Genomic DNA, 12587 nt, shown 5'->3' with positions numbered 1-12587 from the left:
CCCCCCCCCATGCATGATATTACCAAGTAGCCGTCCTATTCAGTTTTTTAAAATTCTATTTATTTAGAGTGGGATAGGGCAGAGAGGAGAAAGAAGAGAGAGACAATAAAGAACCTTCTACAATCTATAGAGCTCATTTGGGTGCCATCTATGGTGTTCCTGTGTGGTGCTGGCATCAAACTCAGGACCCTACCTAGTAAGATACATGCTCTACCTGCTATCTCCTGGCCCTTCTGCTTTAAAATATAAAAAAAAATTACACATGCATAGGATATATATATATATATATATATATATATATATATATATATATATATATATATATATTTACTGCTGTGGAGGTTGTCTCTGTAGTTAATAACCAGCATCTTGCTTAATAGTGAAGCACTTGAGGTTTTTTTTTTTCTTCCAGAGATATCACTGGGGCTCAGTGCTAGCACTAAGAATCCACTGCTCCTGGAGGCCATTATTTCCTCCCCCCCCCATTTTATTGGATAGGACATAAATAAATTGAGAGGGAAGGCAGAAATAAAGAGAGAGAGAGAAAGTTAAGACACCCACCAAGCTTGCTTTACCACTTATGAAGTGTCTCCCTTACAGGTGGGGAGCCAGGGGCTTGAACAAGGATCCTTTCATGGGTCCTTGCACTTAGTACTATGTGCACTTAACTGGGTGCACCACTGCCTGACCCCCACTAAATTAGGGCATAAGAACAAGCTACTCATCACCATTCATTTTTAACAATATTCTGGAAAATACAGCCTATATTTTGAGCAAAGGATGGATGAATAGATGACAAATATTAGAAAGAAGGATCCAAGTCATGATGACATGCAGGGGTGATTTCTATCAACCTAGAAAGTCAAGTGTAGGGAAACAGCACTGAACAGTAGTAGAGTATAAATCACACAGGTGTTTCAAGTACAGTAGTAAAACAACGAACATCAAACACAAAATCCCATTTTATGCCTTTTAACCCAGTAATTGCACAACTAGCAGCATGTCTCCAGGACACAAATCTGAGATACCCTGTTTAAAGAAGTTCAGAATTTTGCTATTTATAAAAGTAAAGAAGCAGAAATAGCTTAAAATTTGTTGTAATTTAATTTAAGGGTTTGGTGGCTGCTGTGGCATGTAAAAGGATTCATAGAGGGAGCTGGGAACTGGTTTAAACAATACAAGGTTTATTAGGGGGAAACAGGTAAAAGGCAAAATAAGTACTTATCATCAAGGGTTAAGAGTACACTAGGTCCATAAAATCTGAGTATAGTTATCAAAAGTTTAGTCCCATAAGATAAACAATTATCAGCTCTGGTAAAGTTTGCTCATGGCTGTAGAGGGCTAGCAGAACCACACGTGTTCAGTTCCCAGGAGAAATAGCCATGGTGGATATCTGGAGCACCTCCGTCTTGATGCTTCTGACCAGGAGAAGAAGCATCTCCAAAGAGAGTGACCAAAGAGAGTGACCTGCTCAAAGTCCCATGCTTTATACCTTCCGTTCTCTGTCTGTCCTGCCTCAGGGTGATGTCATTCATTGCTAATAGTCCCAAACTCCTATCCAGGTCACAACAATAATTTCCAGAAAAAGGGAACTTTTTAATAATATAAAAATAATATTTTGAGACAAGAGCCATCCTGACCCCTACCCCTTAAAAAATAAATCCTGATTTCTCTAGGACATAAATGGAATATAGAAGTCTTTTAAAATTATATTTTAGGTGAAAAACACTTTTTTTTTGCAAGGAGGTCATCAAGATCTGCTCCAAAAAGAAAAAGAAAAAGAGGTGGTGTTAGTGGGGAGCTATACAAGAAGTCTGCTTGGTATAATTTGTTTCTTTAAATTACACTTTTAAAGTAGAGAAAGCTGAGGAGAAAGACTCCTACACAAATGTGGAGATGAATTATGTTGGGTTTTGTTGACTTTTTCTTTGTGGTTATTAGTAAACAATTAGAAAATAAAGTGCACTGTTTAGTAACCAAGCTGCCACACTATTTATGAGTGCTTAGTACTGCCTGCCACACTTGTTAAAGCCACCTGTATCTTGGAAGGTGACACTTACAGTGATGCCAGATGCCATAAGCAGTGACACCTGGCCAGTCCAACACTGAGGCTAATAGCATTTCCTACTTCAAGGTATACTCAGACAGATGTGAAGGAAAATCTGATATACACAATCACATAACAAACTGTCTTGCACACTGAACCCTGGAGAAGACCTAGCCCTCTAGCTGGATCACTCATAGTGCCTGTTCACCCAGCGGCAGCCAACAGAATTCCAAGACATCAGCAATTCCCATGGAGCTGACCTTGCAGATCAGACCTGGCAGGTGAGGGCAAGCACCAGTCCTTTCCTGGGCCAGCATGCGGGGGAGAAGGCAGCTGGCACAGGTGAACAGTGAGACATCTGTGATTCACCATATACTCCACTTCTCTACCTCCCCAGGGAGAGTGCAGGCCAAACAGGGGAGTGCCAACTTCTGAACTGGGCTATATGGAGAAGTATGGGTGTCAGGGTGGCTCCTGTCTCAAGCCCAGAGGAAGGGGAAAGGAGATCCAGATCTGGGTCTTAGAACCACAGAGAGGAGAGGGCAAAGTCCCCAAAGGAGGGTAGGGTACAGCCAAGGGCTCAGCAGTTGGCCCCCTCCACAGGCCCAGCCTAGGCTGGGGGAAGTTGATTCAGCTCAAAAGCACAGTGGAGGAGGGGGTGAGCTGGCAGTCAAAGATCAGCACTTTCTGAACTATGTTTTTTATTTTACTTTTATGCAACACCAAGAGAGGAACTCAGGGCCTTGTGCATGCATGACACTGTTGAATGGTCTCCCCAGATCACCTTTCTTAAAGATATATATGAATGGGATAGAAGAGTGGAGAGGCAGGGAGAGGGAGAGGGAGAGGGGGTGGGGGAGGGAGAAAGAAAGAGAGGGAGAGAGAGAAATCTCAAAGATACTTTCATGAGAGGATTGTAATTCCACTCAGCCTTGTTGGGAACCCCCTAAAAGGCTGTGGTTCATATCCCAGCAAGGGAGCAAGGATTCTTAACTACTAATTTCCATCCTTTATAGTGGGACAGTTGCTATTGGGGTGTTGACTCCCAATTCTCCCATCTGTGTGGGAGCAGGCTGAATGCACCCCAGCAGTCAGAGGATAAGCAGGGAAGAACTGCAGGTGTACTCCAGAGAGGACACAGGATGTAGGCAGCATCTGTCATAGGGGGGTAGTTATGGGGGACAATGTGATCCCTGTGTTGACTATGCTGAAGGCTATGAGTCATCCTGGGGCTTAATCAGGTACTCTGGTCTCCCTTGGTTCCTTCCTTCATACAGCCATTCATCCATTAGCTATTGAGCACCTGCTGAATGCAGCCTGCCAGACATGAAGAGAGGCTAAAGTCAGAGAAAGGGAGCTGGGTTCTGAAGAATGGGAAAGGTATTGCTGTCAGAGGGACCAGTACAGCAAAGATGGGGGTGGATTTCTTGTGGTGTTGAATCTGGAACACATAAAGAAATGAAGTGGTAACAAGGGTGGCAAGTTCCAGAGGATTCTGAAGCACTAACTTGCTGGGGACCTGCCAGGAACATGGTCAGCATAGTCTATTTTGACCTGCAGAAGTAGTCTTTGGTCTGTAAACAACAGGGAGTCAGCCTACATTTCTAAAGAGAGAAGTGCTGAGTATTTTGTGGAGATGGTTGTTGAAAGGAGGCTGATGATGGTCCCCAAGGATGTCCACATCCTAATCTCTAGAATGGTAACCATGTAGATGTGATTCAATTCAGCATCTTGAGATGGGGACTCATACGGAATTAGCTGACTGGATTCCAAGAAATCACAAAGGTCCTTATAAGTGTGTGTGTGTGTGTGTAAGGGAGGGGTTCTCAGTGGTCAGAGAGAAGGCATTGTGATGAAATGAGAATCAGCAGAGAACAAAGAGATATAGTCACAAGCTAAGGAAAGCTGGTATGTCTAGAACCCAGAAGAGGGTAGGAACATCCCCCTGGAGAGTCTCCAGAAGGAACTGCACTGTGAACTTGGCACTCTTTGTCTGACTTCTCATTTCCAGAACTGTCAAAAGAACATTTCAGGTTGTGGATGGCCTGGGTGGTGGTACATCTAGTAGAGCACACACATTACCATGCACAATCTGGGTTTAAGCCCCAGGTTCTAAACTGTAGGGAGGAAGCTTCATGAGTGGTGCAACAGTGCTGTAGGTGTCTCTCTTGCTCTCTTCCTTTCTATCTCCTCCTTACCTCTCAATTTCTTTCTCTATAAAACAAATATAGTAACAAAAAATTGGCTATTGGGAATGATGCATTCATTGTGCAGGCACCAAGCCCCAGCAACAACCCTGGTGGTAATTAAAAATATTTAAAAAGTGCACTTGTGGTGTGGTAATAGCTGTGGTAACCCACTATAATGGCTCTGGGGAAGCAGAGGAAATGGAAGAATTGAGTGAAGAGCATAGAAAGATGGGAGCTACTTCCACGCTATAGCAGATGATGACTGACAGGTCAGGCCATGGCAGTGGGATGGAGGGGTTTGAGGACACAAGCCCCAGGGCTTGGGAGAGGAGGGGTGGGCAGAGCTCTGCCTGGCTCCTGGTTGAGAAGACTGAGCAGAATGCAGTAGATGGGGTGAGAAGGCAAGGTTGGGCTTAAGGCCAGCTGCCACTTCTCCCCATTAGGGCTGCCTTTCCTCTCAATCCAGTGTTCAGCAAGATGGGATAGAGATCAGCGTGGGAGGCTGTGGGGAACAGGCATATGAAGATAACCTGGGTGGAGGGGTTCTGGGGGACTCTGGTAGAAGGGATGTGAGGAGGCTGGTTGGATGGGTAGAAAGAGCAGCTAGCATTGTGGCTAGGCCCTGGCTTTGGAGGTGGCCTTTCCCTCAGTGATCATGAGCCCACTCCAGGCCTCTGGCTGGCTCCTGGCCATGAGAGGATTCCCAAGCTGTGTCCCAGAGGGGGAGGGCAGGCAGCCCACAGGGTTTCTCAGTGACTCACAGCATCCTTCCCTCCCATGTCCCCATCCATCCACCTTCAGCCTGCCTAGACACAATGGGGCCAGCGGGCCACCCCTTGGCCTCAGTTCTGCCTTTCATCAGTCTAAACTGCTCAGAGACAACAGCCCTGGCTTCACTGCAAAATGCTGATGGCACAAAATTGGAGCAAATAGTAAATAAAAAGGAAACACCCAGGAGGGGAGCCAAAAAAGGAGATGACAGCATTTATGCAACTAGGGCAGAGCTCTGTGGAGCCCCCTCACTGGGGGGAGAGAAAGGAGGGGAAACCTGGGGGGAGGGAAAGGAGGGGAGGCCTGGGGGAGCCAAGCTGGAAATGCAGCCGCCAAAGAACAGAAGCTCACAAGGCTGGACTGAGGTGTCTTGTAAGGCTGCAATGATAGGCACACCAGGTGGGCAGAGGGCTCCCCAGCTCTGAGACAGGAGGGCCCAGGAAAGCAAGGGAGGGTGGATGGTCTGTGCCCTCTGAGCATCCCCTGTGCAAGCCACAGAGGAAGCCAGCTGGTGGGAGTGAGGGCACCTTAGAGGAGCTCCTGGACCACTGAGTCTATGGATGTGGGGCTAGAGCAGTACAGTCTGGGTGAGGGGTGTTGAGAATAATTGAGATAGCATAGGAGTTATCCTGGAAAAAGGATTCCAGAATTCCAATCGAATAGGCAATTCTTTTGTATGTTTCCTTGAGATGAAATTCACACAGCATTAAAACCAGCCCTCAATTCATACTCAATCACTAATTTGAAGGGGTACATGCATCCCTATGTTCATAGCTGCATTATTCACAGTACCAAAGAGTGGAAGCAGCCTAAATGCCCATCAACAGACGACTGGCTAAAGAAGTTATGGGCTATATGTTCCATGGAATACTACTCTGTATTCAAAAAGATGATAATGTTTCTTTGGGACAAAATGGATGGAACTGGGGGGTAATTATGCTTGGTGAAATAAACAAAGAGATGAAAGACAACTACCAGATGGTTTCACTCTTATGTGGAATCTAGAGATCTGGTACACATGAACTGGAGAGAGAGAGAGAGAGAGAGAATCAAATTATTTCTAAGACCTGTGAGAAGTATGGTGGTTATCTCTGGGAGGTGGGAGGATGGGGATACAGAATTTTGGAATTTTGGTGGTGGGTGTGGTGTGGAACTACACACTATAATCTTACAATTTTATAACCTACTATTAATGACAAATTTTTTTAAATGATGAAAAAATTTAAAAACAAGCAAACAAAAAAACCCAGTCCTCTTAAAGTGGGCCAGTCATTGATTAGCATTCAATACATTCCCACTGCTGGACACCCTCAGTCTTAATGAAGCTCTTAATATTTTGGCCCTTCTGCAAAGGAAGTTTGGGATTCATTAAATAGCCCTTTCCCTCCCCCAGCCCCTGGCAGCCAATCTGCTTGCTATGAATTTACCTTTTGTGGATTCCATATAATGGAATCAATCACACAGCCTAGGACCTTGTGTGTCTGACTTTGTTCACAAAATATAATGTTTTTGAAAGTCATCCGTGCTGTGGCAGGTTTCAGGACTCCATCCCTTCATCTCTCTCTCTCTCTTTTAAATATTTTATTTATTTATTATGGGATAGAGACAGAGATAAATTGAGAGGGGGGAGGAGATAGACACCTGCAGCCCTGCTTCACCACTTATGAAGCTTCCCTCATGCAGATGAGGACCAGGTGCTTGAACCTGGGTCCTTGCACATTGTAATGTATACACTTAACCAGGTGTACCACCACCTGGTCCCTCTCTCTCTCTCTCTCTCTCTCTCTCTCTCTCACACACACACACACACACACACACACACACACACACACACACACACACACACAACCTCTCCTTCTCTCCCTTTCTCCCTCCCTCCCTCCTTCTTTTCTGGCTGAATAATGGAGATGGTGATCTCTGAGCAGGTCTTGGAAAATTATGAGGCAGGTGTGAACCTGGGAGGCAAAGGGGCAAGATTCTTCCTGGGGGAGAAGATGATAAAAGAGACAGCAGGGTCCAAAGTGTAGCCAAAGATGAAGCTTGGCATGTATCCAGGTCTGCAAGCTAAGGGGGCTTTTTGCTTAGGTGATGGGAGCCAAGGAAGGCAAATGAGGGGGGACAGAGACAGACTGGCACTTCAGAACAGATTTCCTGGCCGCAGGGGAGATGGCTCCATGCATGATTTGCATGCTTGAGGCCACAAGGTGAATCCCCAGCACCATGTACAAGAGTGATGCTTGGGTTCTCTGTCTCTCTTGTTAACTACACAAGGAGATCTCTTCTTTTAAAAGAATGCCTAGAAAAGACATTCTGGTTCTAGTATGGACTTCTGACGTGGGGACACCAGTAAGGTGGATCCTGGGAGGTGATGTAGCTGTTTGTAGGGCAGGAAATGTGGGGACACAGAGAAGGGGTTTAGCCACTGGTGTGGTAAGTTGTTAAAAACCCACAGGAGTGGTCTACCCACTGTGAGTATGTGGGTGATAGATGTGCTGGGTCTCAGATGAGTTCTCTGGAGCAAGATGCTTTGTGCTATAGAAACAAGGGCTAGGGAGACATTCTTCTGTGGCATAAGTTATGTCTTCGGGTTCTGTGGCTCATCCAGGAGAACCCTTCTAGTAGCAGCTGGATGTTGTAGTGTTCAGGGTCAGGGGAAGGGCCTGGACTGCAGAGAGGGGCTTATGAATCTCACTTCATTTATTTCTCACAGGAATCAGCATGGTGGAATGGATGTGATACCCATTCTACAGATGTGGAGACTCAGAATCAGATCAAGCCATGTCTCCAAGGTCACACAGCTAAGAAGAAGCAAAGCAGAAATTGACTCCTCTTTGATTACCCCCCCCCACCCCCATCCCCAAGCCTCTGTGCTTCCCATTCAGCTAAAGAGCCATCCACATTCTTTCCCTGTACTTCCCATTCCTCCATGGCAGTGGGGCTGGGGTGGAGTGAAGGGATGGGGGGGGGTGGAGAGAGAGAGGGAGGAGGACAAGTAAACACTTAAAATTCCCCAGGATACACTGGGGATGTTGTGTAACCTGAATTAGACTCTGGTGTGGGGAGCACAAAGCAGCCTAAGATAAGGTAACCAGAGAGACGTCCCCAGGTGGTGAGCTGGAATTGTGTATGCTTTATATACTATTTAAGCGCTGGCTTGGGCCTAGGAAAGCAACGACATTAATGGAGCTCCCCCATGTCACAGGGCCATGATGGGAGGTGGGGGAGATGCAATTTAACAATCTCATGGGCAAATCTGGGGCTTTGGGGAGCTCCTTAAATGGTGAGAATAAACCAGCCCAGAGACAAAGAAAAACCAGGCAAGAGCTGAGGGGAAAAAAAACCAAACAAAAATAAATCCAAAGCTGTACAGTGTGTGAGGGGGGACCCAATCAGGTGTCATTTCAAAGCAAGAAAGGAGATGGAGCAAATGTTCTTTTAATGAAGCAAACACAGTATCTCCCCAGAATGGTTCTTTCAATGAGTCCAGCTGGTATTCTCAGGGCCTGTTTGTGAGCAGTGTCAGGTTGTTGTACTTGCACTGAATAATTCAGTGTGACTCAGCCACCATTTGCAACAGAAAACCTGATGTCCTGGGGTTACTAAGCTCCCTTAACTGGCAGCAGGGCTCCCTGGGGATGCTCCTTCACTATTCTGGAGCCAGTTGCTCCTCTGCCCCACCTGTACCCCACCCACCCCACCCCACTGCTATGCTGATTCTCCAAGCTTCTTGCACTCTAGCATGTGGGGAAATAATGTGCTTTTCTTGGCTCATCAGGTGGCTGGAGGGCATGTGACTTCCGGCTTTCCAGGTTTGGGTTCCTTTTCTTGGCATGGAAAAAAAATGTTCTGCAGATGGACAAGGTGTGGGGAAAAGCATTCTAAAAACAGGCAGCAGGCATGGCACACTGTCCTTTGCATTGCCCCAATTATTTTGTTGTGGGTCTCCAGAAAAGCCTATTTTGTGACACAAGGAAAATGAGAAGAGTTCTCATTTATTAAAGAAGGTTTCTTATTATGTATATATTTTTTTGCTATTCAGCCTCCATTTCCATCCTCCTAGTGATTCAGAATTATTTGGAGGGAAGGGGGTAAGATTTTCTCCTGTTACTATCCTGATTCCAGGTTGGGCACATGTCAAGAATCACCAGTGTATTCTATCCTTTGGATGGAGAGCTTGGGCCAGGGCTGTGTTTCTTCCACTTGTGTGTCATCTAACTTCCCTCTGGAGCTTGGACTCCCAGGACAGGACGTGTTTCTGTTCCCCGTGCAAGCCACAGTGTGGGGCTCTTCTGGATGACTCCAGTGCTGGGCCTGCCAGCCCACCATCACCTCTCCAAGTCAGCTCAGTGCTTTTTGCTTTTTTCTCTTAGCAGTCGAGCTTTGTGGTTTTGTTTGTTTGTTTTTTGTTTTATCCTTAACCTTAAATTCTGATTTTCCTTCTCTTCATTAAAGAAGCACAGGGAGTCAGTATCTTCTGGCACTGATATTTCATCTGGTCAGTATTTACTGACCACCTCTGCTGTGCAGAGTCCCAGCAGAGAGGTCCCACAGCTTCCAAAACTTAAAGGCAATCCCTTCCCTCCTCCTCCTCACTTGGCAACAAATCTCTCCTTGTCTCTGACCACATGCAGTTTAGAGGGATCGGCCAATTTCTCGCCAACTGCAAGGCTGCAAAGTTTAAACAGGAAGAGAAAATCAATCCACACATGAGGCCAATTAAGAAGTCTCTGTGCTTCCTACCTATTCTTTGCACCTTCTCTTGGAGATAAATTTTTGCTCCATAGACTCAGCGTGTTAAGGAATGGATGTGGGGGGAAAAAATAGGTTCAGCCCTCACAGTGGGCAGTTAGGCTGAGAGACCTCAGTTTTCTTTGAAGGCAGCTTGAAAGCTGGTAGAAGAGACAGGAAAATTGGGGAACCAAGACCTCTGTGGTATCTCCTACCATCGCCACCACTATTTTTTTCCCCCTATTGTGTCTGAAAAAGTCAGTCCAGAGTGGTGAAACCTTAATGATGAGACAGAAAAAGAGAGTGTGAGAGATGGCGCCCTGAGAAATCGCTAACAGCGAGTGCTCTGATAGCATCGTCTGCAACGGTAGGATTTTCTGCCTTTAGCAGGTCAGTCAATAAGGGGGGGGCACCAAAGAAGTGATTACAGTTTAATTTGGGTTAACAATTAGAACAAAGGTGACACGGACTAGCGGGGCACCAGAATTCCCAGGCGGCACCAGGCAAGGCGAGTGCGCTGGGCATTGTCCTCCGCCCGCCCGGGAAGGCGGCTCCTCTGCCGCTTGCAGAGCGTGGCGGGCAGAGGACCCGGAGAGAGCACTTTAGCTCGGGGGCTTTCTCTTGGGAGTCGCCAGGGTCCACCGCGACCCTGAGGGTGGATCCAAAGACTTCTTGAGTATAGCTCTCATTGGATCAAAGGACTTGGAGCTAGTTTTCATTTTTGAGAAATCCTTTAAAAAAGTCTGGAGGGCAGGGTTTCCTGGAAGATGGCGATTGAGAAGCGGCTAGCCTTTGAGCTCCGGACGCATCTCGTGTAAACAATAGGATTTTCTGCCTTTAGCAGGCCAGCCAATAAGGGGCCATAGCGATCATACCAAGGATGTGTCTATAACTTAATTTGGGTTAAGAATTAGAGTAGGGGAAAAAATTCTTTTTTCTTCCTTTTAATTTTCAAGCATACATCCTTCCCGCCGCCCCCCCGCCCCCCCCCCCCCCCCCCCCCGTAAGCAGTGCCTGGGACCAGCTACTAGCAGGATACCCCATACCACCAAACAGGGTTTTTTTTTTTTTTTTATTCACTGATACACATTTGGGAAGTTCCTCGCACTGCTCTTTAATTACAACTCTTCTTATCTTCTCCCTTTTCTCTCTCTTATCTCTCTCTATCTCTCTCTCTTTTTTTTTTTAATCTTGTCATACACTTCTTTCTTCTTTGCCTTTCTGAATTTGTGAATTACTTTGGGGAAGAAATCTGACCCAGAGTGGACTCTCTATGTGTCTATCTCTGCTCTAGTTCCCTTTACACTCTTGTTACCCCTAGAATATACACTGGATAGTAGATTTGCATAACTGTCTATTCTTGCTATCCTCTCTTCCTTTTCTCTTTCTTCACTGGGATTTGGTTACTATTTTTTCACGGACTGGAGAAATTGTTTGGCTAACTGGTAACGATTAAACTCCTTCAATACTTACTTCAGTTGCTACTGTTATTCCGGAGGTTGGTGAGTGCAATTGTCATAAAGGTATTTAGTACAGTGTTACTTGTGCTCAAAACACAACAACTGAGGAACAACAGAGCATTAAAAAAAAAAAAAAGAGAGAAACACATAAATTAAAAAAAAATGGGTAGATTAAAAACAAATAAAACTGCTACCCCAATGAATGAAGACAAGAGCCCAGAAGAAACCACAAATCAGTCAGAAGTAACCATAGATAAGAAAAGTATGCAAGCAATAATAAACTTATTAATCACAGAAATGAAAACAACATTGGAGGAAAGAAATGGCAGTATTAGGGAAACAACAGTTGAGACCCCCAAGGAAAATACTGATTTTCTTGAGACAATTAGAGAACTGAAAGCTGAAATAGCTGTAATGAAGAAAGAAGCTGAGGCAAGGGAAAGCAGACTAACAGAAGCAGAAAACAGAATTAGTCAGACAGAGGATGAGTTAGAGAAAACTAAGAAAGAGGTGAAAGAGCTTAAAAAGAGATTGAGAGACACTGAAAACAACAACAGAGACATATGGGATGATCTCAAAAGAAGTAACATTCGTATAATTGGCCTGCCAGAGGAAGAAAGAGAGGAAGGGGAAGCAAACATTCTAGAGGAAATAATACAAGAAAATTTCCCAGACCTGAATAACAGAAAGGATATCAAGGTGCAAGAGGCCCAGAGAGTACCAAACAGAATCAACCCAGACCTGAAAACACCAAGACACATCATAGTCACAATGAGAAGAAGTAAGGATAAAGAAAGGATCCTAAAGGCTGCAAGAGAGAAACAAAAAGTCACATACAGGGGAAAACCCATAAGACTTTCTGCAGATTTCTCAACTCAAACTCTAAAAGCCAGAAGGGAGTGGCAAGATATCTATCGAGCCCTGAATGAAAAAGGGTTTCAACCAAGGATCATATATCCTGCTAGACTTTCATTCAAGCTAGATGGAGGGATCAAAACCTTCTTAGACAAACAACAGTTAAAAGAGGCAACTATCACCAAGCCGGCCCTGAAAGAGGTACTAAAAGACCTCTTATAAACAAGAACATCACTATAATACTTGCAATATGTCAGAGTAAACAAATTGTTTTTTAGAACAATGGCACTACAATACATTAAATCCATAATATCAATAAATGTCAATGGCTTAAACTCACCCATCAAAAGGCACAGGGTGGGGGGATGGATCAGAAAACATAACCCAACCATATGCTGCTTGCAAGAATCCCATCTGTCACAACAAGATAAACACAGACTTAAAGTGAAAGGATGGAAAACTATCATACAGGCTAACGGTCCACAAAAAAGGGCAGGAACAGCCATTCTCATCTCAGACACGATAGATTTTAAATTA

The 12587-nt window shown here is 45.1% G+C and overlaps 1 protein-coding gene across 2 annotated transcripts in view; it reads right to left on the bottom strand.

The window, feature by feature from the left end:
• ABTB3 (ankyrin repeat and BTB domain containing 3) overlaps positions 1-12587 on the bottom strand; it is a 342736-nt gene that overhangs the window by 210279 nt on the left and 119870 nt on the right. The gene's annotated exons all lie outside the window — the stretch shown is intronic.

The sequence above is a fragment of the Erinaceus europaeus genome, chromosome 7, assembly GCF_950295315.1.
Source record: "Erinaceus europaeus chromosome 7, mEriEur2.1, whole genome shotgun sequence".
NCBI classification, from domain to species: domain Eukaryota; kingdom Metazoa; phylum Chordata; class Mammalia; order Eulipotyphla; family Erinaceidae; genus Erinaceus; species Erinaceus europaeus.
Note: the sequence above shows the minus strand (reverse complement) of the source record. Positions and strands in the feature narration are given on the sequence as shown.